The 25,979-nt window shown below is 38.1% G+C and overlaps 1 long non-coding RNA gene across 1 annotated transcript in view; it reads left to right on the top strand.

The window, feature by feature from the left end:
• Positions 1–25,082, top strand: part of LOC140709763 (uncharacterized) — a 126,855-nt gene extending 101,773 nt beyond the window's left edge. The window contains exons 2-3 of the long non-coding RNA XR_012090486.1: positions 23,222–23,364; positions 23,659–25,082. This is a non-coding gene — a long non-coding RNA (uncharacterized lncRNA). The remainder of the gene's footprint in view (positions 1–23,221; positions 23,365–23,658) is intronic.
• The last annotated feature ends 897 nt before the right edge of the window (positions 25,083–25,979 follow it).

Raw genomic sequence — 25,979 nt, 5'->3', positions numbered from 1 at the left:
CATAACATTTATTGCTTTCTAAACTACTACATAATTTACTTAGTGCCTTATAACTTAATCCATAATTTGTATACTACATATTTGTTATGCTTATTGTCTGTTTTCTTCCTCTAGAATGCAAGGGCCTGGTATAAATATTTGTTGAATAAATAAATAATGTATAAACTGGATATGATGATTTCTAATGTATAAACTAAAGATTTGGAAAGCAAAATAGAATTTTCATAATGACATTTAAAACTTGTCTTAAAGACTTCCCCTTAAGACATGTAATTCTCTTTGAAAGAGAAATTAATGTTAATGCATTAATACAGATGACTTAATTTTCATTTTATGATGTTATATTTTGCAAGTTGATATCTTGTATTAATTTACATCTTTGTAGTGACAGTCAAGAATATGTATTTTTTACTGTTTGTTTTCTGTGACCTCATTCATGTTATCCCTTTCTTCTCTATTTTATTTCATAAATACATGAGCACCAATTATCCACTGACCACGGACTAAATACAGTCCTAGGCTCAGGGAACACTGGTAGGTCCTGGAATGTTGATAAACATCTGGGCAAAACATTCCTTTTCATAAATTCAACAGGCTGGCAATAAATTTCCCCAGTAAGTGCTTGTGTAAAGAGAATCCCTGAAAGAAGTGACAACTGCATGTCTGGGGGATCAGTGATACTTTAGACAAGATACATAAGATTTAGGTATTCTATGTTGCACAATTGCTTTAATGCTTTACCAAGCTACAGATGGTAAACTGTGCAAGAATGTTTTCTAAATAACTCTCATACCTCTGTATATATAGTTGAGTGTAGGCAAACACACACAGAGAAGAAATCATAATTATCAATGCACTACGTTCAAATCTGGGTCCAAGAATGGACTAACTATAACTGCAAAAATAAATAAATAAATAAAACCCAAAGAGAACAAAAATATAAGAAATACTTTCTTTAACATTGTCCTCTGTTTTGGCCAGAGGAAGTAAATTAATAGATAAATCCAAAATGTATTTTTTATTAATATAAAATTAGTTTTTCTTTGCTCCTGTAAATGAATGAACAAGAAACATCATAAAACTATAGTTTTGAATTGGCACTAGGATAGGGAGAATAATTGCCCAAATATGTTCACATCCTAATTTCCAGAATCTGTGAATATATTACATTACATGGCAAATGGGACTTTGTAGATGTTATTAATGTTACAGAATACAAAATAAGGAGATTATCCTATATCATCTAGCTAGCCTCTCAATCTAATCAGATGAGTCCTTAAAATGGAGAAGGTTGTCTGGCTAGAAGGAAAAGAAAAGTGCAGCACAAGAGGAAGAAAAGAAATGGCAGAAGTAAAAATCATAAGAGATCCCAAGTGTGAGAAGGATTTAACATGCTTTGCTGGTCTGAGATTCAGAGACCACATGCAAGGCCCAGAGTGAGATTTCTAAAAGCTAACAGTAATCTCCAGCTGACAGTCAGCAAGGGAACAAGAACATCGGTCCCAATCTGAAAGGAGATGACTTATACCAGCAACTTAAATGAGCTTTGAATGGGACTACTTATTTCTCTATTTCCCTGATAATAGCTCACCTAGCCAACATCTTGATTTAAACCTTGTGAAACATGGAGCAAAGAAACTAGTTACTTGTGTTGTTACATTTGTGTTGTTTTAAGCTGCTAATATAGACACCAATTAATTAACGTTTCGGAGGCATCCAGCTTGGTTGAATTCTGGAAATTCAATTTTATGTCAGTTTCTGGGGTCCTATAATCAATTTACCATAGAGATACAGGCTTATTGAATGTCTGTTATCTCCAGATGTGCTCATAAAACTTCAGTTTAATCTACAGCATGGCTTAAGTAGATCATTTATATTTTAACCATGCCTATCCAACTTGTATACCATCATTTCTGTCAATAAATTTATCCCAGCTTCTAATACATCTGTTTTTACTCTGAAGAGCAACAGTTTTCCTGAAAGAGGCATTGGCAAGAAGGAGCTCCATTACTAGTATGCTAGGGTAGTAATTCTTGGTTACAAAAAGGATCTCCTGAAAAAATATACTTTCTTGGCATTCTAAATGTCCAATTAAGAATTAAATGTCCAATAAACAAGACAATTACTTTTGCACAAGAGGTATATTCCCTTGATGATTCATTACTCTTGTATTCATTAACTTTCTATTATATGTTTGGATTTATTTTAGGAATTGAGGGGACAAAGATATAACAATAATCCTGTTCTGCCTGTACATTGTTACTGCCTTCACAGAGGTTACAGCCTGGGTGAAAGAGATGAAAGAGTTTATGAGCCCCTTGGGGTTGCTTATGGAAGGCTTCTCAGAGGAGGTGGCTATTGAACTCAGACTTGAAGAGTAATGAGGCTACGACCCATGAGAAGAGGATTTAGGTTTGTTCTAGCTAAGGTGTGGATCACGTTCAAAGGCAAACAGAAGAGAGGTGTTACAAGCAGCTCAGTGTTTCTGTAGTGTGAAGTAATAAGGGGGAAGGGGTGGAGAAGAGAGTGCATAAGTAGGCAGATGCCAGATCATGAAGAGTCTTGTATGTTATGCAAAGGACTTGGTAGAAGTTTTGAAATTTAGAAGCTGAGTTCTCACAAGTTGAAGATTTTCTGTGTCTTTGTGTATGCACATATACACATCTGTATATAATCACGTATATGTTAATGTGCAGACTTGATGCTCAATACATTTTTGAAAGATTGACTGGGAACAAAAATAAGATGAAGTCCCAAAGCAGAGAGGAAAATTGAAAAAGAAAAAGTTAAGACTGGATTTGAAAGGAAAATAAAGTGCCTGATTCAGAGAAACAATATAGGGAGAAATGGGATCAGAAGTAGACTTTGATTAAATAGACACAATACAAACCAAAAGAGAAAAGATTGCAAAAGCAAATCATGAGAACTGGCTGTATATTTATCTTTTCCTGACATAGGCACAATAATGTAGGGGTGTGTGTGTGTGTGTGTGTGTGTGTGTATGAATTAATATGTAGTTCACATTAGACTCATTTAGTTTTGCTTTTTGGAATTTGACATTAATGTAAATACTATTCTACAGGAAACAATAGACAAGGTCAATACTAAGTCTTTTTAAGCTGTTCATTTTCAAATATGTAGAGTTTTATGACTTTGTTTCGATGTAAAACTTGGCTCCAATTTATTTTAACACTTAGATTTAGTATGCCAGAAAATCACACTGTAGCTGAACAACATTAAACTGTCTGAATATGATGATTTATACCATCTGACCTAAAAGAGCAAACTAAAAACAAAAATTACAGCCGGTAAGGACAGATACACTTATGCAAGAGTAACTAACTTCCTTTCTTATCATTCTAAAAGCAACTATTTCTTGGTGGAAAACCTGCCATTTTCTCCCTTGGGAAAGGTTCCACAAATGTAGTGTATTACCTCAGCATCCCATTCCCTGGAAAACAAAGGAGCTTTTTGTTTTCTGAACCAAAACCTGTTTACCTCTCTTGTGAATCAAGTCCTAAAATAGCTATAATTGAGACAATGGGAAGAGCAGAGACAAATGACCTTGTTTCACCAGATGTATATATTAAGCTTTGGAAGACAGTGTATAAAAAGGGTTTTTGTTGTTAAAAAAATATTGATTTCCTTTCCCATTATGGCCTTTAGAACAGAGACTGTCTTTTCCTAGTGCCTACCTGGTCTTTCCTCTGTACCTGTACATGTCTGTGTCCTAATTTCCTCTCCTTTTAAGTACATCAGTTATATTGAATCTTTACCAGCTGTCACTTCCACATTTCCTAAAGCTTCTGAGACAACTCCTACAGTTTGCTCTTAGTTTAATTTATGTCATTTGGGGTGGGCACTCAAAAAAATGAGTAACTAGGTTTCCTTGGGTTCAGCTACCCAAAGCCATCCCATGTAACTCTCCCTTTTTCAAAAATAAGTGATTTTAAAAACGTATATGCTTCTAAATTTGTAATGTAGAGAAAATCAGTGGAAGGAAAGAACAAGTAGGAGGAAGAGTCAGAGGGGTTTAGTTGGTTGACAAAATTACATCATTCAAAGAAATGGGACTATCAGTCATCCTCTCTGTGAGGCCATTTTTCTGATATTCTGATACTAAGATGTCTTTAAAAATTCTTCATTTTTTTTTTAAAAACCTTTCTTTCTTTTCTTTTTCTTTCTTTATTTTATGTATTTATTTATTTTGAATTGGCTCTCACTTTGTTGTTGTCCATGCTGGTTTCAAATTCCTGGCTTCAGTTACTGCCTTGGCCCTCCAAAATGTTGGGATTACAAGCATGAGCCACCACATCAGCCAAATTCTGCCTTTCTAATCACCATGCCCCTGGAAGTGACATGGACTTTCCTCCCGAGTTTTCAATAATGTTCTATTTCTAGAATTGGGTACTTGGATTTCTTTTCACTGATTGAACTTGGAGTTTCATGTCTCTGAGCCTTCAATCCTTTAATTGAAAAATGAGTTAAAAAAAGGGAAATGCCTCATATCTTTTCCAACTCCGTTTTTGTCTAATTAAAATCCTTAAAACTGAGATCTTCAGGTACTGAAAAAAGTTCTTGAGATGAAACTTTATACTGCTCTACTTTCCTTTTATCCTTATTTCCCTCCCTCCCTCCCTCCCTCCTTCTTTATTCTGCTTTAAATTTTATGCCACAACTATTCATTTGCTAGGGCTGCTAAACAAAGTACTGCAGACAAACAGAAATTTATTTTCTTACTGTTATGGAGGCTAAAAGTCTAAGATCAAGGGGTTGGCAGAATTTGTTTCTTCTGAGGCCTCTCTGCTTGGGTTGCAGATGGCTGTCTTTTCCTAGTGTCTTTACGTGATCTTGAGAGGTGACAACGTGCTAGCAGCCCTTGCTCTCGGTGCCTCCCTGGCCTTGGCGTCCACTCTGGCAGTGCTTGAGGAGCCCTTCAGCCCGCCACTGCACTGTGGGAGCCCCTCTCTGGGCTAGCCGAGGCCGGAGCCGGCTCCCTCTGCTTGCGGGGACGTGTGGAGGGAGAGGCCTGGGCGGGAACCCAGCCTGCAGCAAGGCGCTGGTGTTCCAGTACAAGTTCCGGGTGGGCACGGGCTTGGCGGGCCCCACACTCAGAGTGACCAGCTGGCACCGCTGGCCCCGGGCAATGATGGGCTTAACACCTAGGCCAGCAGCTGCAGAGGGTGCGCCGGGTCCCCCAGCACTGCTGGCCCGCCCATGCTGCACTCCAATTCTCATCGGGCCTCGGCCGCCTCCCTGACTGGCAGGACTCGGGACCTTCACAAAGTAACCAAATACAGACCTATTGAAATGAATTTGCATTTATGTACATTGACTCATACATATGTTTCCTGCCCTTGAGATTAAAAAGTCACCCTGTAAGATCTCCATGCACAATGATTCTTGGGGCAGCCCTAACACGCTGTGGTGAGCCTCATCCACTCTCTCTCCTCCAGTCACAGATTCTTTTCTTTGACCTATTACCGAAGTGTTGGATGTCTCTGCCTTCTATAGTGCACTGACTCAGTAGGAAACAACTGCATAAGCTAAAATAAATTTGGCCTGATTTGGGAAGTACTAGCATGGTTTTCCCACCTAAAAAATATTTCATAACAAGACTTCTAAGTAACTGCTCTCAGTCACTATCTTTCATCTAACTTTCTTTGCATCTCAGCATGCTCCTAGGAAGAACTTGAAAAATCTTGTGATTTTTTAAAAAATAGGTACTTTGAAGAATTCTTACAATTGGAGAGCTCTCTGTTCTTGGTGGCTAGGGCTTCACGTTTCCAGCTATTATCTCATTTGTTCACATGCTCCTGTCTGTTAGAAAAAGAGGAAGTGTGTACAAGAAGTAGAAATGGAGTGGCAGCTCAGCATTTGTGTTTCCAGTTTCAGACTCCTACATATTGCTTGAAATTAGTTTAGAACTTCAGGTTGTCATTCCAAATATGAATTCACTGACTGGATATAATCGTAGTCATTCTAAACCTCCTCTCTTGTGAATGTTTACCTGGTGATATTTTTTGAGAGATTAATGTTAATGACCTCACCAGAGAGTTCTTTCCAAATGAAAATTGTACTCCCTTGGAAATTGCCAACTGCTATCTTGGAGAATTTTCATAAGATTGCTAATTTGAAGAAAGATTTTGATTTAGGTAATAAAAGGAAGAGGGATCTTAATAACCCATCTCTAAGGACCAGAATAAACTTGATTGATAGATATAGTCTATGAAGCAATTAAACTAAAGGGTTTTACTTTCTTCTTAATAGGTATTTCAGATTTGCAAATATTCAGATTTCTATTTTGTAGGAAACATTATGTTCAGATTCACTTTTTACATATGTAAAGAAATTCACTGATGACTAGGAAGCAGAATTAAAAATTACAAATTTTATATGATTTTTCCCTACTTCTGTTATGTTTTGTTTAATCTCCATCATTTAGCACTATGCCAAGTATAAAGTACTTATGGGAAATAGAGTAAATGCTTAGTATTTATTGAATAAATGGATGTGCTCTGACTTAAATGTTTGTGCTCCAAAAAATTCACTTAACCCCCAAAGTGATGTTATTACGCCTCATTGGGCGTAATTAGTCATGAGGGGGGAGCCCTTATGAATGGGATTAGCACTGTTATAAAAGAGGCCTAAGGGAGGTTGTTTGCCCTTTTCACCAAGTGGGGATGCAACATGAAGGCAGCATCTCTGAGAAATGGACTCTCACAAGACACAAAATCTGCTGGTGTCTTAATCCTGAAATTTGCAGCCTCCAGAACTGTGAGAAATACATGTTTCTTATTCCTAAGCCAGCCAGTTTATGGTGTTTTTCTTATATCAGCCCAAGAAGACTACTGTGGTCTGAGTGTGTCCCCCAAAATTCATATATTGAGACTTAAAGAGCAATGTGACAGTATTAAGAGGCAGAGTCTTTAAGGGGTGGTTAAGTCATGAGAGCAGAGCTCTCATGGATGGGTTTACAACCCCTATAAGAGGGCTTCAGGAAGTTGGTTTGTTCTTTTCTCTCCCTTCTGCCATTGAAAATATCTAGAAGGCCCCTATCTATGTGGAATGGTCCTTCACCAGACACTAATCCTGCCAGGGCCTTGATTTTCTACTTTCCAGCCTCTAGAACTATGACAAAATAAAGTTTTATTATTTATAAATTACGCAGTCTTAGGTATTATGTTATAGCAGCGCAAGTGGACAAAGATAGTTACTAAAACAGAATGGACTTATATATTTAGTTTTCAGTACAACCTAGGTGGTCATTTTAGCCATATTTATTCCTATTGTATGTGTCTATCATTGATTGGTTCATTCAGCTGGTAAAATGGATAAAATAACATTTCCAAACATTGTGTATTTTGGTTCATATTGCTTGCCTCAATTTGCATATTAAGGTAGTTTGTGGTAGATTGTCCTTAGTGTGTTTCCCAAATTATTTTTAGTTCTCCTAAGCACTTGGTAAATTTGTACTTCCGGGTTCCGTTGGAGATAGGTGGTGTGGCGTGATTTGCTGTGGCAATGGAATGTAAACAGAAGAGGCATGCATTTTTTTCTGATGGAGGCTAAAGGGCTACTGTATGACTTGCCATGCTTTCTCTCTTCCTTTGCCTTAATATTTTGCCATGTTCTAGATATTAGCTGTTTCATCAACCATGACTAGGAGTGAAGAGAAATCATATTGGAGCCCAAGGTCAATTTTCTATAAATATAAAGGATTTTTTATTGTGGTATAAGCGAACTCATCCTGACTGAAACCAAAGAAAGAGTGTTTCTGGAGTAAAGGATTAATTAGTAACACTAAATGTTGAAGAGCAGTTAAAGACTATAGGACTAAAGAATGTCTATTGAATTTGGCTACAGTGAAACCATTTTTTAAACTTTTTTCATTTTAGTGAGAATAGTTTCTATAGAGTGATAAGTGTGAAACCAGACTAGAAGAGGTTGAGGAGTAAATGAGGAAGTGAAAAGAGTGATTGTAGAAAAGTCAGGAAGTTTGTCTGTGCAAGTGAGAAGAAAATTGACTTGGTACTTGGAGAGAAATGTAAAAATCATAAATGTGATTTTCCTTAAAGATGGAGACTTGAAACACGTAAAAATGTTGATAAGTAGGGGGCAATAGAGAGTGAAGAGAGGGAAAAGAGCAAATAATAAATAAAAAGAGCAGAGGCTCTGAGGAAACAGAAAAGAATGAAATCCAGTGTCTAGGCAGAGGCATTAGTTAAAAAAAAAAAAATTAAAAACCCCTCTTTCATCCTAGTAAGAGGAGGAAAGGAGCAAAGATATAGTGGCCGGAAGTTGGAAGAGATGGAGACATTTACTGGGTGAGAAGTCCAAGCTGACACTGTCTGCTGAGGATGAATGAGGAGATGGCACATCCATAGTTTGAGGAGAGTAGAAGGTTTTGAAGAACAGGACACATTAGGGATATGACAAGTGAAATATGAAAGTTCTGTTACTAAGACTCTGTGTGTTTTCATTTTTAATGTAAAATCAAGGAACACAGAGAAATATAATGCCACAGATGAAAATAAAGACTTGTGCCTGGATATTGCCAATAAAATGAACTGGCTACATTAAAATATCCCACTTTTAAATTTATATAGTTGGCCCCAATATATTTGTATTATTTTACCTTCAAAGTTATAAAGTATTGCATTAGATTTCCAATGCTAAGACAGGGCAGTAGAGATCTTTCCATCCCCCTTTTCTGTTGAAAGTTACAACAAAAAATCAAAGAGTTAAAGAAACAGCAACATAAACCCCTTGCTTAATCAAACACAAAGACATCTACAATCCTAAATTATAACATTTAAAGAAAGAAAACAGATGGAGGAACCATGAAGATCTTAGCAGGAAAAAAAAAAAAAGATCAAATTCAAGTACCTGCGTATGGTGGAGAAAGTGGAGATAACTGATAAAAAGTAAACCAATTTAAAACATAGGATTTCAAGAAAGGCTCAACAATTAGGAGCATGAAGAACTGCAAAAGGTGTAAGTTAGGCAGGTGGCTGAAAATAGAGATTTGAAAGCCCATTTGTGGAGTTGTTAGGACCCAGGTGCCCACCCTAATGCAGCATCACGTGGTGGCCTCCCTTCTACACTCTGGAGGAATCAGCAAGGTTCCAGATGCTGAAGCACCAAGCACAAAGGACGGCAACCATGAGGCAATGGATTGAAAATGAAGATATTACGTGTACGTCTACACAGTAACTAGTGAAACCCTAAATTCTTCTCAAACCTACCAGCTGAACATTAGCAGTGAGGAGCCTCCAGGAGCAAGGTTAGAGGAGACATAAAATTGGTATGCAGGTATTGACATTTGTAACACCTGAAAGCAAAATACCAGTTTTTTAATCCAATTGCTTTTAAGAAAGCTCACTGACTGGCATGCCATATCTATGCACACAGAACTCCAATCAGCTTTTTTGGTTCCTGACTCTTGCAGAAGACAAAGATTAACACCTACTGAAGGAAATCCACTACTGTAGAAGAGAAAGGTCAAAGTACAACAAATCTAATAAAAGGAACTTGGAGGAAACAGAGATAATACAGAGAAAAAAAATTTAAGTACATTAACACTTAATGCTTTCAGTTAATTAAGAAGGTGTTGTAACCTTGAAATAAAGACGTGATAAAAAACAGAAAAAGTAAAAAAATAAAAATAAATATAAATTGAAGTTAAAACAGCTGAGTTTTTATTTTTAAAAATATTTTCTATTTCAATAGCTTTTGGGGTACAAGTGGTTTTTGGTTACATGGATTACATGGATGAATTGAATAGTGATTAAGTCTGAGGTTTTAGTCCACCCATCAACCAAATAGTGTATATTGTATCCAGTACATAGTTTTTTTATCCCTCACTTTACTCCCAACCTTCTCCTTCTGAGTCTCCAAAGTCCATTATATCACTCTGTATGCCTTGGTGTAAAACAGCTGAAATTTTAAATAAAATTCCTAGAATATTTAAAAGATAAGATCAAGAGGATGACTCAGAACACAGTCTTAAAAAGCAAAGAGAAGGAATATTGAAATAAAACAGATATGAAAATGGGAACATCAGTATACAACTAGTAGGAATTGAGTGAAAAACTCACTCCTGTAATCCCAGCACTTTGGGAGGTCGAGGTGGGTGGATCACGAGATCAGGAGATCAAGACCACTCCGGCCAACATGGTGAAACCCCGTCTCTACTAAAAATACAAAAATTAGCCAGGCATGGTGGTGCGCACCTGCAGTCCTAGCTACTCGGGAGGCTGAGGCAGGAGAATAGCTTAAACCCGGGAGGCGGAGGTTGCAGTGAGCTGAGATCGTGCCACTGCACTCCAACCTGGGTGACAGAGCGAAACTCCATTAAAGAAAAACAAACAAACAAACAAAAAGAAGTAAATTATCGAAGAAATAATAGAAGAAATGCATCCATAATTGAAGGATGTAAAACCATAGATTAAAGAGCTTAAGAATGCTCAGCACAATGAATGTGGAAAAAAACAAACCAAAATCCATCCAGAAAAAAATCTAGTGCATGTAGTACTCCTTATTTCCCAGACAATGAAAGTGTCTGTACATAGTGGTCAAAAAATACTGTTCTCAGTGAAATTATAATTATTCTCAGCGACTTCTTTTACCTGAAATAATTTTCTTCACTGACTGTGATTTCTTAATTTATCCTAATGCTTCAACACTTCTAGCTCTTATTCCGTAATTTGAAATTGACTATTTCCAGAGAGTACTGGTCTCCCTGTCCAATGTGCTGAATCCTGCTCAGAACAAACATTAGTATCCAGTCTGCTTAGTTGGGTCTGGCACCCATAACTCATTCTAACATACATTAGTTGCCAAATTTTAAAACATCCTAATTCCATAGATTCATATTCAAGCTTGAGAAATTCTTACAGCTCCCAACTTCATCAGATTTTGACTTCTGAAATCATTCACTTTCTTAAAAATCTCATTTCTTGAGAAGGTTCTGAATTTTTTTCAAATTGACTGTATATTCAGATTACTGAAAAATAAGTGCAAAGGAATTGACTCTGTATTTTTTCTTATTATTTAAAAAAATTTGGCTTTCAATAATATCTACAATAGCAGAGACATTGTCTTTTGTATAAAACCTCTTCCCACATCATATTTTTACAGTTATACTACTCAATAATGCATTTGTAACATGAAAAACTGTAGCTCACAACCCCTGTATTTCAACTTAGCTGCTTTCATTTACTTTCTGTTGGTATCAGGTAAGCACTAAAAGCCCTTTGTCTTAGTCAGTTTTCTGCTGCTATAACAGAATACCATAGTCTGGGTAATTTATAGTGAATAGAAATTTATTGTCTCTTGTTTCTAGAGGCTGGGAAGTCCAAGATCAAGCAGCCAGCATATGGCAAGGGCTTACTTGCAGTATCATTCCATGGCATGTGGGCAAAGAGAGACAGAGAGACACATATACATAAGAGGGCCAAACATGTCTCTTTATAAGGAAACTACTCCCTTGACAACAAGATCACTATTGTAATAGCATCATTAATTCATTCATGAGGGCATATTCTTCATAGTCTAATAATCTCTGACTAGGTCCTACTTCTCAACTCTATTGCATTGAGGATTAGGTTTCCAACACATGCTTTATGCTGTGTTGGATGGGGATGTCCATTTAAAGCATAGCACCCTACCACTAAAGAAGATGGAAGAGAAGACATTCTTCATCGCAGTCATTTGAGGCTACTCTAGAATATTTATCACAATGATTTAGTAGAATTTATTTCCCTCAAGTCTTCTTTATCTAAACTATCTGACTCCAAGTTTTAATAATTTTATATGCGCTAAAAATGTGTCTGTTACATCAAAAGGTAATTACTAGCCATGAAATCCAGCATAGAAGCCTGTTTCTGAAGCTTTTTAGTTGACATTTCAGATATTAAAAAATATTTTATGATTTATGTCTCTTACCTTTTGATTTTGAGTTTCTAGAAGTGAAAAAACTTAGACTCTTTTCTTTGATCTAATTAACTGAGAAACAGGTTATAAAAATTCTTAAATATGTAAATATCTATTCTCCTTCTAGAGAAAACTACTAGCATTAAAAATATCTGTAAGTTTTGAAAACTAGGAAGCATAGAGTCTACCACATAGTAGGATGTCAATTTCTTATCATGTAGTGAATGACTGGGGAAAAAGCACATTAAATAAATGCATGACTTAAATTATTCAAAGGTGATTCCAGCTTGTTAGTAGGTCCATGATGGCATTTAAAGATGACAGATTCTCCACTTAATATTCACTGTGAGGGGGGAAAAGGAGTAAAAGTGATTATACAGAAGATTATTAATAAATGCAACCCAAGAGAACACAGCTTTACCAGTTGGTGGGTATAAATGATATTTCATTTACATAAATACCCAGCTATTCACAATTCTGAGTAGACTCCAGAACTTTCTAATTAATGACTTCAACACCATCCCTTAATAGGCCACCTGAGGTTTCAGGTTGTTTCCATTCTTTTTCACTGTGGTCTCCCATTCAGCAGCCTTGATACTGCCTCTGCTTTAATTGTCTTCCCCTATCAATCATGATGTTGCACAGATATTTTCTATCGATGGCAGCTATCATTTGGATATGTGACCATCCAACCTCATGTTGAAATTTGATCTCAGTGTTGGAGTTAGGGCCTAACAGGAGGTATTTGTTCGTGGTGACAGATTTTATAAATGTCTGGGTGACATCCTCCCTCCTGTTAATGTGTGAGTTCTTACTTTATTAGTTTCCATGACATCCTTTTGGAACATGCACCTCTGCTCTCTCACTCTCTCTTGCTTCCTCTATCCCTATGTGATCTCTGCACATATCAACTTCCCTTCCCTTTCTTCCATGAGTGGAAACAGTCTGAGACCCTCACCAAATGACTAATCTTGAACTTTTCCAGACATCAGAAACCTGAGCCAAATAAACCTTCTTTCTTTATAAATTACTCAATCTCAAGTATTCCTTCATAGCAACATAAAATGGACTAAGACAGTGGCTACGCTATACTAAGCTTCTAGTCTACCAAAGCTGTCCTATCATCTGTGTCAGAGTAGTCTGATTGTGGGTGGGGAAGTGTTAAGAAGAAGAAACACTATTCCCCCCAAGAGTATGTTGCACTTTTGTCTTCTTGTCTTCAAAAGATTTATCTATGTCTGATATGGTTTGGCTGTGTCCCTACCCAAATCTCATCTTGAATTCCCACATGTGGTGAGAGGAACCAGATGGGAGGTAATTGAATCATGGGAGCATGTCTTTCCCATGACATTCTTGTGATAGTGAGTAAGTCTCATGAGACCTGATGGTTATTATAAGGGGGAGTTTTCCTGCACAACCTGTCTTCTCTTATCTACTGCCATGTGAGATGTGCCTTTCACTTTCCACCATGATTGTGAAGCTTCCCCAGCCACGAAGAACTGTAACTCAAATAAACCTCTTTCTTTTGTAAATTGCCCAGTCTTTGGTATGTCTTTATCAGTGGCATGAAAACAGACTAATACAGTAAATTGGTACCCGTAGAGTGGGGCATTGCTAAAAGGATACCATAAATATGGAAGCAACTTTGGAACTGGGTAACAGTTCCAAAGCAACTTTGGAAATGGCAGAGGTTGAAACAGTTTGGAGGGCTGAGAAGAAGACAGGAAAATGTGGGAAAGTGTGAAACTTTCTAGAAACTTATTGAATGGCTTTGATCAAAAGCCTGATGGTGATATGGACAATAAGGTCCAGGCTGAGGTGGTCTCAGATGGAGATGAGAAACTTGTTGGGAACTGGAGCAAAGGTGACTCTTGTTATGTTTTAGCAAAAAGACTGGCAGCATTTTGCCCCTGCCCTAGAGATTTGTGAAACTTTTAACTTGAAAGAGATGACTTAGGGTATCTGGCAGAAGAAATTTCTAAGCAGCAAAGCATTCAAGAGGTGACTTGGGTGCTGTTAAAGGCATTCAGTTTTATAAGGAAAGCAGAGCATGAAAATTTGCAGCCTAACAATGTGATAGAAAAGAAAAACCCCATTTTCTGAGGAGAAATTCAAGTCAGCTGAAGAAATTTGCATAAGTAACCAGGAGTCAAATGTTAATCCCCACTACCATGGGGAAAATTGCTCCAGGGCATGTCAGAGGTCTTCATGGTAGCCTCTCCCATCACATGCCCAGAGGCCTAGGAGAAAATGGTTTCATGGGTCAGGCCCAGGGTCCCAGTGCTGTGTGCAGTCTAGGGACTGCACACAAGTCACTCCAGCCTCAGGCTGTTGCTTCAGAGGGTGGAAGTCCCAAGCCTTGGCAACTTGCACATGGTGTTGAGCCTGTGAGTGCACAGAACTCAAGAACTGAGATTTGGGAGCCTCCATCTAGATTTCAGAAGATGTATGGAAATGCCTGGATGCACAGGTAAAAGTTCGCTGCAGGGGTGGGGCCCTCATGGAGGACCTCCACTAGAGCAGTGTGGAAGTGAAATTTGGGGTCAGAGCCCCCACACAAAGTCCCACTGGGGCACCACCTAGTGGAGCTGTGAGAAGAGGGCTATTGTCCTCCAGACCCTGGAATAGTAGATCCACCAATAACTTGCACCATGCCCCTGGAAAAGCCACAGACACTCAATGCCAACCCTTGAAAGCAGCCAGGAGGAGGGCTATGCCCTGCAGAGCCACAGGGGCAGAGCTGCTCAAGACCATGGGAACCCATCTCTTGCATTAATGTGACTTGAACAAGTGATATGGAGTCAAAGAAGATCATTCTGAAGCCTTAATATTTGACTGCCCTGCTGGATTTTGAACTTGCATGGGGCCTGTAACCCCTTTGTTTTAGCCAATCTCTCCCATTTGGAACTGTTGTATTTATCCAATGCCTGTACCCTGATTGTATCTAACAATTTATCTAAAAGGAGGTAGTTAACTTTACAGGCTCATAGGCAGAAGGGACTTGCCTTATGTCAGATGTGACTTTGGACTGTGGACTTTTGAGTTAATGCTGAAATGAGTTAAGACTTTGGGGGACTGTTGGGAAGGCACGATTGGATTTGAAAGGTGAGAACATGATATTTGGGAGGGGCCAGGGCAGAATGATATGGTTTGGCTGTGTCCCTGCCCAAATCTCATCTTGAATTCCCATGTGTAGTGGGAGCGGCCAGGTTGTAGGTAGTTGAATCATGGGGGCAGGTCTTTCCCATTCTGTTCTCATTATAGTGAGTAAATCTAATGAGATCTGACAGTTATTACAAGGGAGAGTTTTCCTGCACAAGCTCCTGCCGCCATGTGAGATGTGCCTTTCGCCTTCCACCATGATTGTGAGGCCTCCTCAGCCATGTGGAACTGTAAGTCCAATAAACGTCTTTCTTTTGCAAATTACCCAGTCTCAGGTATATCTTTATCAGCAGCATAAAAATGAACTAATACAAAGCCTTACACAGTTTAGCATGAAACTCTCTCTCTTATTATGGGTTCAGAAATACTTGATCAGAATTCAAGATAGGGTAAAGGAAACTTTATGTTTTCCCCTTTTATTACTTTTATATTCACCTTTCTTCTTCTCAGACACTCCTGTACACAAACACTTTCTTTGTCAGCAACATCTGCAAAAGTTCCTAGGCACATTATATTCAAGCAAATTCTCAGGAGTTCACAACTCAATCATAGTCTTCAAATTGGACTCAGCTAAGACATGTTTATATACAAAAAAGGAGACAAGGTATAGAATCAATATGTGGTTTTGTGGGCTGAATTTTGTCCCCACTCCCAAATTTATATGTTGAAGTCCTAACTCTTAGTTAAATAAGGTAATTAGGGTGGCCTCTAATCCAATGTAACTGATGTCCTTAAAAGAAGAGGGAATTAGGACACAGACATGTATGTGTACAGAGTTAAGACTGTCTCCAGAATTTGTGGGTTCTTGGTCTCGTTGACTTCAAGAAAGAAGCTGTGGACCCTCGTGATGAGTGGTACAGTTCTTAAAGATGGTGCGCCTGGAGTTTATTCCTTCAGATGTTCAGATGTGTCCGGAGTTTCTTCCTTCTGGTAGGTTCATGGTCTTGCAGGCTTCAGGAGTGAAGCTGCAGACCTTCGTGGTGAGTGTTACAGCCCATAAAGGTGGCGCAGACCCAAGGAGTGAGCAGCAGCAAGATTTATTGTGAGCAGGTTGCCACTGCTGGCTTGGGCAACCTGCTTTTATTCCCTTATCTGACCCCACCCACATCCTACCAATTTTTCCTTTTTACAGAGAACTGATTGGTCCATTTTACAGAGAGCTGATTGGTCCATTTTACAGAGTGCTGATTGGTGCATTTACAATCCCTGAGCTAGACACAGAGTGCTGATTGGTGCATTTACAATCCTTTAGCCAGACACAAAAGTTCTCCAGGTCCCCACTAGATTAGCTAGACACAGAGCACTGATTGGTGCATTTACAAACCTTGAGCTAGACACTGAGTGCTGATTGGTGCATTTACAATCCTTTAGCCAGACACAAAAATTCTCCAAGTCCCCACTAGATTAGCTAGACACAGAGCACTGATTGGTGCATTTACAAACCTTGAGCTACATAGAGTGTTTATTGGTGCATTTACAATCCTTTAGCCAGACATAAAAGTTCTCCAAATCCCCACCTGACTCAGGAGCCCAGCTGGCTTTGCCTAGTGGATCCCATGCCTGGGCCAGGGGCAGAGCTGCCTGCCAGTCCCGCACCACGTGCCCACACTCCTCAGCCCTTCAGCGGTTGATGGAACCCGGCACTGCGGAGCAGGGGAGGCTCCGGCCTCATGGGAGCCCATGGTGGGGGAGGGGGCTCAGGCATGGTGGACTGCATGTAAATGTAGGGCATTTTAAAAAGTGAAATATTGACATCTATTAAATATAAAAAAGGCAAACCAAGTTAGGGCATACATATATGGTATAGGAAACTCCAATTGTCTTCAAGACATATGTGACTGTAATGTTAAACCAAGATGTATTCATTAGCATGCTCCCTAATCTCATATGCCTGAGATTCTTCTGAAAGCTTACATTGGGATTCTAAGCAAAAGTCTAGTTTGCTAGATGGACTGAGACTCTGGCTGAGTCCTCCTTCTAAGACAAGTCCATAATCTCACACCTATCCTTTATTCAGGAATATCTCTGGCTCTGTCGTTACACAGCTCTTTAGTAGACCATCACAGTTCACTTAAGAGAACCAGAGGAATATAGCAAATGTCCCACCTAGACCTGTTTCTTTGGTTATTCAATTTTGGTGGGGGGAAGTGCAAAGGCATAAACTCCTGTGAGGAGACCAGAGACTCCAAAGGCATGAGACTTGGCCCATGATAAGTAGAAGAAAATATCCATATTAGGAAAGGGGGAGTGCAAATCCAAGTTAAATATGACACCTGTGCCCCTTAAGATTTCCACATGTGGATATGCATGCTTGATCAAGATGAAGACATCCCTGGTTTCACGTGGCTTAACTTGGCACATATGAGCACCATTTCGCTTCTCAGTTTGTTTGCATCTCTGGCCAGGTTCCAATGATCTCACAGTAGAAATTTTTGACATTAAATTTATGCCTGTAAAGCACTTTAGAGATATTTGAAAAATATTTTTATTTTAAGAAAAATATTCAACATGACAGAATACACTAACATATCTATTAATAACTTGAACTGAAACATACATACAATATAGATGATACAGAATTTCAGCAAACACAGCCCCTACTGCAACGTTTGCACTCAACACCCCTTTGTGTTTATAGTATGGTATACATTTAGAGTGGGCATTTGCAATGTAACTGGCCATGCATTTTGTCCACAAATAAAACATTTAAGTGAAGAGAATAGCATCAAAATGTATTGTCAATTCAAATTTAAAAATTTACAAAACTTCAATTCAGTAAACATAATAAATTCCTTAAGAAGGTATACAAGTGTAGTGATTGAGAAGACAGGCTGCTACTAGTAACTACTTTTGTGAGCTGGGGCAAGTCGCTTCACCTTCTACCTCTCATTTCCTCCTTTGTAAAAGGATAATGTAACTCCTGGAGGTGTTGTGAGGATTAAGTGAGTTCATATGTATGAGAACTGCTTACAACAAGGCCTGGCACATAGATAGGGCTCCATACGTTTTGGTTGTTGCTGTTATTGGTCTATTGCAAGCACTGCCCTTGGTGTACCAGTGCAAACAAAGGTAAATGAGCAGTAGTCCTTACCTTCAAGATGCAGAAACCTGAAATACATACAAAGAGTTATAATTCAACTCAGGCTGCAAGAAGAGTTATAACAGAGACACAAAGTAAAGTTAGTAGGACCCAGGGAGGGCAGGTTTACAACAAGGGGTACATTTGATATGGGTCTTAAGGAATGAGTAAGATTTTGACAGGTAGAAGGGAAAATGAGAGAACAATAAAATATTTTGGACAGATGAAGCAGAAGATAAGTTTATGAATGTAGGAGATACAAGGGACCACATGTATTCCAAATTAGCTACAATGTAGTATACGGTATCAATGCAACTAACACCCTTTTCTACGCCCAATGGCAGTCTCCACAAATCTATTTCAACATTGTTTCCTGCTGAGTCTGATTTGCCTCAGAATCCTTAGTGTAGGGCTCAAGAAACAAACATTACCTCTTCACCAGTTTGGCTTGGGTAATGAAATCTGTTTGCTACCTCAGGTATAGGATAGCTCTAAGGTGGTGGGAGGTGATAGGAGTAGCTAAAGTCAAAAAGTTAAAAAACAGTAATAATTACTATATATCCAGTGTTTATTATATACCCTCATATAGGTTATCTAATTTAATTCTCACAAAAAATATGTAAGGTAGGCATTTTTCTTTCCATTTGCAATCAATAAAGAAACAGATTGCAAAAGTTAAGAACCATTTCTAATTGTTCCAATTGTGCCTGTAAAGCATGGTCCATTAGCTCGAAAATGTGGGAGTCAGAGTTTAAATTTAGGGCTTTTAACATCTAAAACCTGCATTCTTAATCACATTATGATACTAAATCTCATTTAAAACAACATGGAGGTAAACTGAAATCAGTCACAAACCAGGTCTTAATTTCCTGTTAATAATTTTTAAACTTTATTCTGTACATAAAGGGAAGATATTGGAGGTTTTTGAGCAGAAAAGTTTGATTGGATTTGCCTTGTAGGAAGAAAACTCTGGTGGCAGGATGAAAAATATATGAAAACTAAGAAGACCAGAGACGGAACAATCAATTTGTTGGCAGAGAAGTGGGGGTATGAGTAAAAAGGAGATAACAGAATCAAATTATAGCTTCAAAATGAAATTCATAGGACTTGTTGACTGTATGAAGAGAGGTAACATTTCTGAAATTCTGAGTTTGGCCCCTTGCCAATTGACATGAGCAGGAAGAGAGTGAGTTAAGTTTGAGACACTTATGGACTATACAGATGGAGATTATCTATCAATTTGTATATATAAGGTTTAACCTATTAAGTTTTGATTTAGTCAAAAAAAAAAAAAAAAACACAATGGACTAATGGAACTCTAGACAGTTCCAGGATATAACAAGAATGGGCACATTTCCCAATGACATTAAAATGTGGAGGGGAGAAAATGAGAAAAAAGTTACAAGATTTAAGTTAAAAGAACAATTTGATGTTATCAGAGATATACTCTTTTCATTAACTCACTTCTTTATAAGCACAAGGTAGATTGATTATGTCATTTTCATTCTTCCATGGTAGAGAATTCTTGCCCAGTCGTAAATAAACTTAGTGCTAGGGCTCTCAGCAGTCTGACCTACTTAGCTAAGTTATCATTATTATTATCATTATTATTGGATTTGTAGTTTAGTTCTGGTGAGAAAGTGTCAGAATGATAGCCCCTGGGACTGACACATAGTAGAATACTCAATTTGTTGGAAAGCATGTATGCTAGCAAATTTCAATTCCTGTGTTCTTTTAAATATATTGAAATTCTTGAGCATGGCAAGGTGTGAAAGGTATTTCATGTTTTTATTCCAACTCTAACCATCAATTAGAATTTATATTATAGTAATACCCAGTAAATATCATTCTGAAGAAAATTTCTGTGTAGCTGGCAGGTAATGCATGTATATCCTTGTAGGACTTTAGTAAAGTAGCCAAGGCAGATAAGGAGACATAAAAAAGAGAGCATTTAGACACTAAAACCCAAAGTAGCCTGCAGAAATAGAATAGTGAGAATAGAATGGAAATAGATGGTGAGAAAACAACACCCACTAACTCTTATAATAAGATCAAACTTTGGTAGTTAATAAACTTAATCTCTATATTACAAATACTAAATTTTCTAATAATTCAATATAGTATCTTACATTAAAATAATTACATCTTTCATAATGCAATGAGAGTAAAAAATTGATCTGTCTTTCCCACAGGAAGCTGTTCAACAGCCAATAGACCTTAAGGTAACTTATTAACCAAATGTTGAACATGTTTCTAGGCTCTTATGGCTTATAATAGAGAACATGCTCACTAGTCTTGAGAAGTTTAGGAGTAATAAAGTCATGGGAGATGTATAATAATCATTAATGCATTCATCTGAGCAGTTGTTAAAGGGAACAGGAAATACAGCAAGCAATTTTTTTATTTAGAGATGATGCAAGTGTTTATTAGAAAGAAAAGCCTCCCTTAAAAAATAGGTCTTGAGGCCGGGCGTGGTGGCTCACGCCTGTAATCCCAGCACTTTGGGAGGCCAAGGCGGGCAGATCACGAGGTAAGGAAATCGAGACCATCCTGGCTAAGACAGTGAAACCCCATCTCTACTAAAAATACAAAAAAATTAGCCGGGCACGGTGGCGGGAGCCTGTAGTCCCAGCTACTCTGAAGGGTGAGGCAGGAAAATAGCGTGAACCCAGGAGGCGGAGGTTGCAGTGAGTGGAGATCGCGCCACTGCACTCCAGCCTGGGCGACAGAGCGAGACTCCGTCTCAGAAAAAGAAAAAAAAAAAAGTAGGTCTTGATCTTTATGCTAAAAGAATAAAGAAAAGAGAAACTCATTCACCTCCTAAAGGAACAAGATTTGGAAATTAAACAGGGCTCTTAGTACTGTTGAATTTTCTGTGTAATATCAACAGAACCTTAACTGAAATATCCTTTATTTAGAAAGTTTAAACAAATTAATGATTAAAGATTGAGTAAAATTGGCTGGCAATAATTTTATGTTATCTACTTTCAAAGAAATATGATTACTGATTCAAAACTGCAGGGAAAACGTGACAAATAATCAGGGTCTTGGCTGTAATTTTGATGCTTGGGTTGGGAGCCAACTTCCTCAGAAATCAGCTGGGTAGTTCCCTCTCCTTTCATGTCCTTGGCATGCAGAGCTCTGCCTGTCTCCAGAGTCCAGTTGTGAAGAATTTAAGGGAGGCCTCTCCCAAGGGTGTCAGTCCAAGGTATGTTCTCCATGCAGATTTCTACCAGAATCTCAATACAGCGAAGTTCACAATGTGACCATCTTCCTATTTGGACTTCGCCATAATGTGAAAATATTTATCATGCTCTTTCCACCTCTGCTACTATTTATTTAGTCTTTGCCTTTGAAAAGTATTGCCACGAGGAAAATTTCCCGCGTTTATTTGATTTCTAGTGTGACATCTTGCTTTGAAACCTGAGCATGGAGTATAGGCAGAAAAATAAAAAAGAGGCTTCACTCTTTTCCTCTTTGCATTAATACAGAGTCTTGGGAGGAAACCCAGGATAAATGACAAAAGTCATGGGCTTATAAGATCTTGTGGAGTGACTTAATATGCAGTCCTAATAATGGAGGTTTTATTTTACCTTCAAAGACACCTTTACAGCAAATACTCTTTGAGACAGTCGACCAAATAATTAAAAAGAAAGAAAGAAACAAACAAAAACTGGAGTTTGAGTTCTTTATTCAGAAATTGAAAAGAAAATCTAAATTTTTATGCATTTTTTGGTTGTTGGGGAAGCTGGAAAGTAGTAAGAGGTGTCAGAGACCTTTTGTTTTTAATTTTTGTACCCAAGAGGATAAAATTCAGTTATAGGTTACAAAAGAACACATCTGGTTTAATGTTGAATAATCTTTTGGGGCTGAAGGAACTGGGTATCTTGGCATAAAGTAAAGGGAGGACACTATCACGTGCTAGGGTTTGACATAACTAATATATCAGAAAAAGTCATTAAAATGGAGATACATTTAAATCTGGCAAGAAAAAGGCAATAATGGGCCTTCCAAATACCACTTAAAATTACCCCATCATGACAAGAAGCTCTACATAAAAGAAATGCTATGATCTCCCTATTTTTAAAACCTACACTTTTAGAAAACTAGTGGATTTCAGTAAGGAAAAACTAATAGCTTAAGAATGTGACCACCATGATAAGGTATTAAGAAGTCAATTTTCCTCAGGTGGTTAGCGTGGACTCTGTAATGAACTAAATACTTGGAAATTTAATTTGAATTTTCCAAACCGTGTGCCCAAGTGTGCATGACTGAAACATATTTTCAGAAAGCTGTAAAATAATTGTATTTCTTGACAAGGACTAATAGACTGCTTACACAAAGAACTTTTAAAAAAAATCTGAGGGCTTTGAAGAATAAGTATAGAGTCAACTATAATGCCACCATTTACAATTAGGGAGGGTTAGGAGTGGCAATTGGGAAATGATGAATTTGCAAGTTATATTGAGTCATGGTTCATTTTTTTTTTTTCATTTTAAATCTACAATTCTGCATTTTTCTTTGCTTTTTTTTTTTTTTAAAGTTAGAAAAACTAGAAAATCTTCCACAATTTCACTCAAAGAATATCCCCAATGTTTAAAGACTGTTTGGTATTTTATTTCAAATATCAAAAATATTTTCAAATTGTATTTATTTTTTAAATTTCTAAAGCAATAAACTTCCAAGACTGCTCACTTAATGAGCACTAGGGCCATAATCCTTTGTTACTGAAAAATCTTGTGAATAGAATAAGAAAAGAGAACTGAACTTACCCTCAGAGGACTGATTGGTTAATAGGAGTAGCAGGTGGTGGGTTCAAACGGAACCTGGGGCCCATAGGAGACAGGAGAGTGAAGTGCTAAACAGGGTTGTATGGGACATGCTGCACAAACCCCAACACTGTAGAGAAGGTTGGGGAAAAGGAAGTCTGGGACATGAAATCTAATTTTGGAAGGAGCAGGACAAGAACATTAAAGACAAGTGTTGTCTGCTTTACAACTTTGTAGAGGCTTTGTTCATGATGTGCTCATGTTAACATTACAGGACGCCAGAATGGACTGAATGTCACAGCCTTTATAACCCACACTGTGGCTACAAGAAGAGACTCAAAGGAAAGACGATGCTCCCTGCCATTCCTCAGTGGCTGACGTGTGTGGTCAGTCGTCATTCGTTGAGCCCTTACTCGTGTAAGACATGCTGCTGAACCATTAAGATATGCTCTCATTTAATCCTCATGCTAACCTAAGAGACAGCTAATAGTATCTATACCTCATCTCCACTTTTTTTTTGTCTTACAGAAGATACTGAGAGTCTGAGAGGTTAAATTACTTCAAAATCAAACAAACAAAAAAAAAAAATTGTAAAACTGGGATTTAACCCTCAAAGCGTGAACTCCGAAGTTCAAGCTTTACCCCAGGGCCTTAAGACACAGCAACTAGCATCAGAAGTGCCTCAAAAACATGATGCTATTTGGTTTCTAGGTGCTGTAACTCAGCCCAGATCAGCGGCCTCTGTGCTGGAGCAGAAATGGAAGGAAAATTCCTGGGACTTTAGTGCTTCCTGCAGCCAGCCTCGGGCTTCTTCTGCAGATTCTGAGATGCCAAAATCCTACTTCTGCTCCAAAAGGAGAAAATGTGACTTGCAAGGAGAATGAAAGTCTCAAAGAAGTAAAGATGTGAATCTCTGACTAGTTTCTGCCTCTCCCCATCCTCCTCACTCACTTCCTACTACTTCCCAGTATCAAAGAGCATGTAAGAAAGGACAGCATTTGGAGAAGCAGGGCTCTTCAGTCCCTGCTTTGCTCTTTTCTAGGTACCCCTTCTTCTTCCTTGAAAGCCATCGTCCCTTTTATCAATGTGACACAGCCCTTTGAAAATAGACTCCTTGTTCTTGGAACTTGGCAGGGGAAAAAAAGGCAGGAATTCATTTGCAGGTGAGTTAATTATTGTATCCTGTAAGGATGGCTACACTACAGCGCTGACTGTGGCATGTGCTGCTTATTAAGTATGATAGTTTACAATGACGCTAATTGGAATGAAGCAATTTAAAAAGCATGTCTCAAGACAGAAGGATTTTATCCCAGATAGATAAGATAGTTAATTCCCCTTCCCCTTATTACTTTCCCCCTGTGTCTATGAACACACTGACTAACTTTTCCCTATGGCTTGGCACAATTCATGAGCAGAGGAGGCGATGTGGAAGGATAAAAACATTACTCAGGCACACACTACGAAAGTTTCTAGCAGTTGGCAAGACTCAGTCTGACCTTTATGTTGAATTTTGCCATAGTTTTAATCACTTTACCATCACTTGCAGGAGAGAAAGCATCGTTAAAAATGCCCTATTTAGGGAAAGCTTCAGAGCCAAGACTAGGTGTATGTTCTCATTATTTCACATGTTGTCAGAGTAACCAGTACAGTGAAAAGACAGCCTTTTGAAGAAAACAAGTTTGTGGAAAGTGCTTAATTAAGGTAGGAGAACATTTTATTGAAATTATTTATATTTGCTATTAATATTTTTGACATTTTATGTTTATGCAGCAATAAATAAAATACATGTGAGTTTATTGCATCCAAAACTTTACTTCTAATTTCCTACAACTGTATGCCAAAGCCCTTGAAAATTCTATGTCTTTTGCAAGAAGTTTTGGACTATCTACTATATTCTTTATGTTTCTGTGTAGTTGGCTGATTTTTAAACTATAACTGGGATCTCATTTGCAAAAATTGTTGACTTACATATAGTATGTTAAAAGATTTTCTAATGTGTTTATCGATCAAAGGTAAGCTTAACTTTTTCTCTGTATGATACCTAACACCCATAGGATAAAACGTTTGATTTTATAGTGATGATTACTACCGTCATTCATTTTATTTACTGTTCCTGTTTCTAATTTTGAAAATATCAAGCCTGTAGAAAAGTTGCAATAGGCCGGGCGCGGTGGCTCAAGCCTGTAATCCCAGCACTTTGGGAGGCCGAGACGGGCGGATCACGAGGTCAGGAGATCGAGACCATCCTGGCTAACCCGGTGAAACCCCGTCTCTACTAAAAAAATACAAAAAACTAGCCGGGCGAGGTGGCGGGCGCCTGTAGTCCCAGCTACTTAGGAGGCTGAGGCAGGAGAATGGTGGGAACCCGGGAGGCGGAGCTTGCAGTGAGCCGAGATCCGGCCACTGCACTCCAGCCTGGGCGACAGAGCGAGACTCCGTCTCAAAAAAAAAAAAAAAAAAGAAAAGAAAAGTTGCAATAAGGGCCCTTCAGTTAGACTTATTAGTTGTTAACATTCAGTTGTCTGAGAGTTAATTGCAGACATCATGACACTCACTGCCAAATACTTCAACATTTCTCTCCTTAAAGGAGAACATTCTCCCACAAACGGCAGTATAATTATCACTAAAATAATTAACATGGATACAATGCAATTATCTAAACCCACTACATAATCAAATTTCCAGAGTTGTCCCAATGAAATCCTTCTTCCATGCCCCTTCTTTCAAAATCCAATAAAGAATCATACATTGCATTTAGTTTTCAAGTCTGTCTATCCTCCTTTAATCTAAAGTAGTTCCGAGCTTTTAAAAAATTTCATGATATTGATATTTTTACAGTCCAAACCATTGTTTTACACACTATCCCCTAAAATGAGCATTTTCTCATAATTAAATTCAGGCGAAATATTTATGGCAGGACTAATACACACGAGATGCTGTGTCCTTCATGGAACAGCCTGTCAGAAGTATATGACGTCAGTGTACCCTTGTTTGAAGAATTTAGCTTGATTACTTGGTTAAGGCATGTCTGC

Source organism: Chlorocebus sabaeus, chromosome 22 (genome assembly GCF_047675955.1).
Source record: "Chlorocebus sabaeus isolate Y175 chromosome 22, mChlSab1.0.hap1, whole genome shotgun sequence".
NCBI lineage: Eukaryota > Metazoa > Chordata > Mammalia > Primates > Cercopithecidae > Chlorocebus > Chlorocebus sabaeus.
Note: the sequence above shows the minus strand (reverse complement) of the source record. Positions and strands in the feature narration are given on the sequence as shown.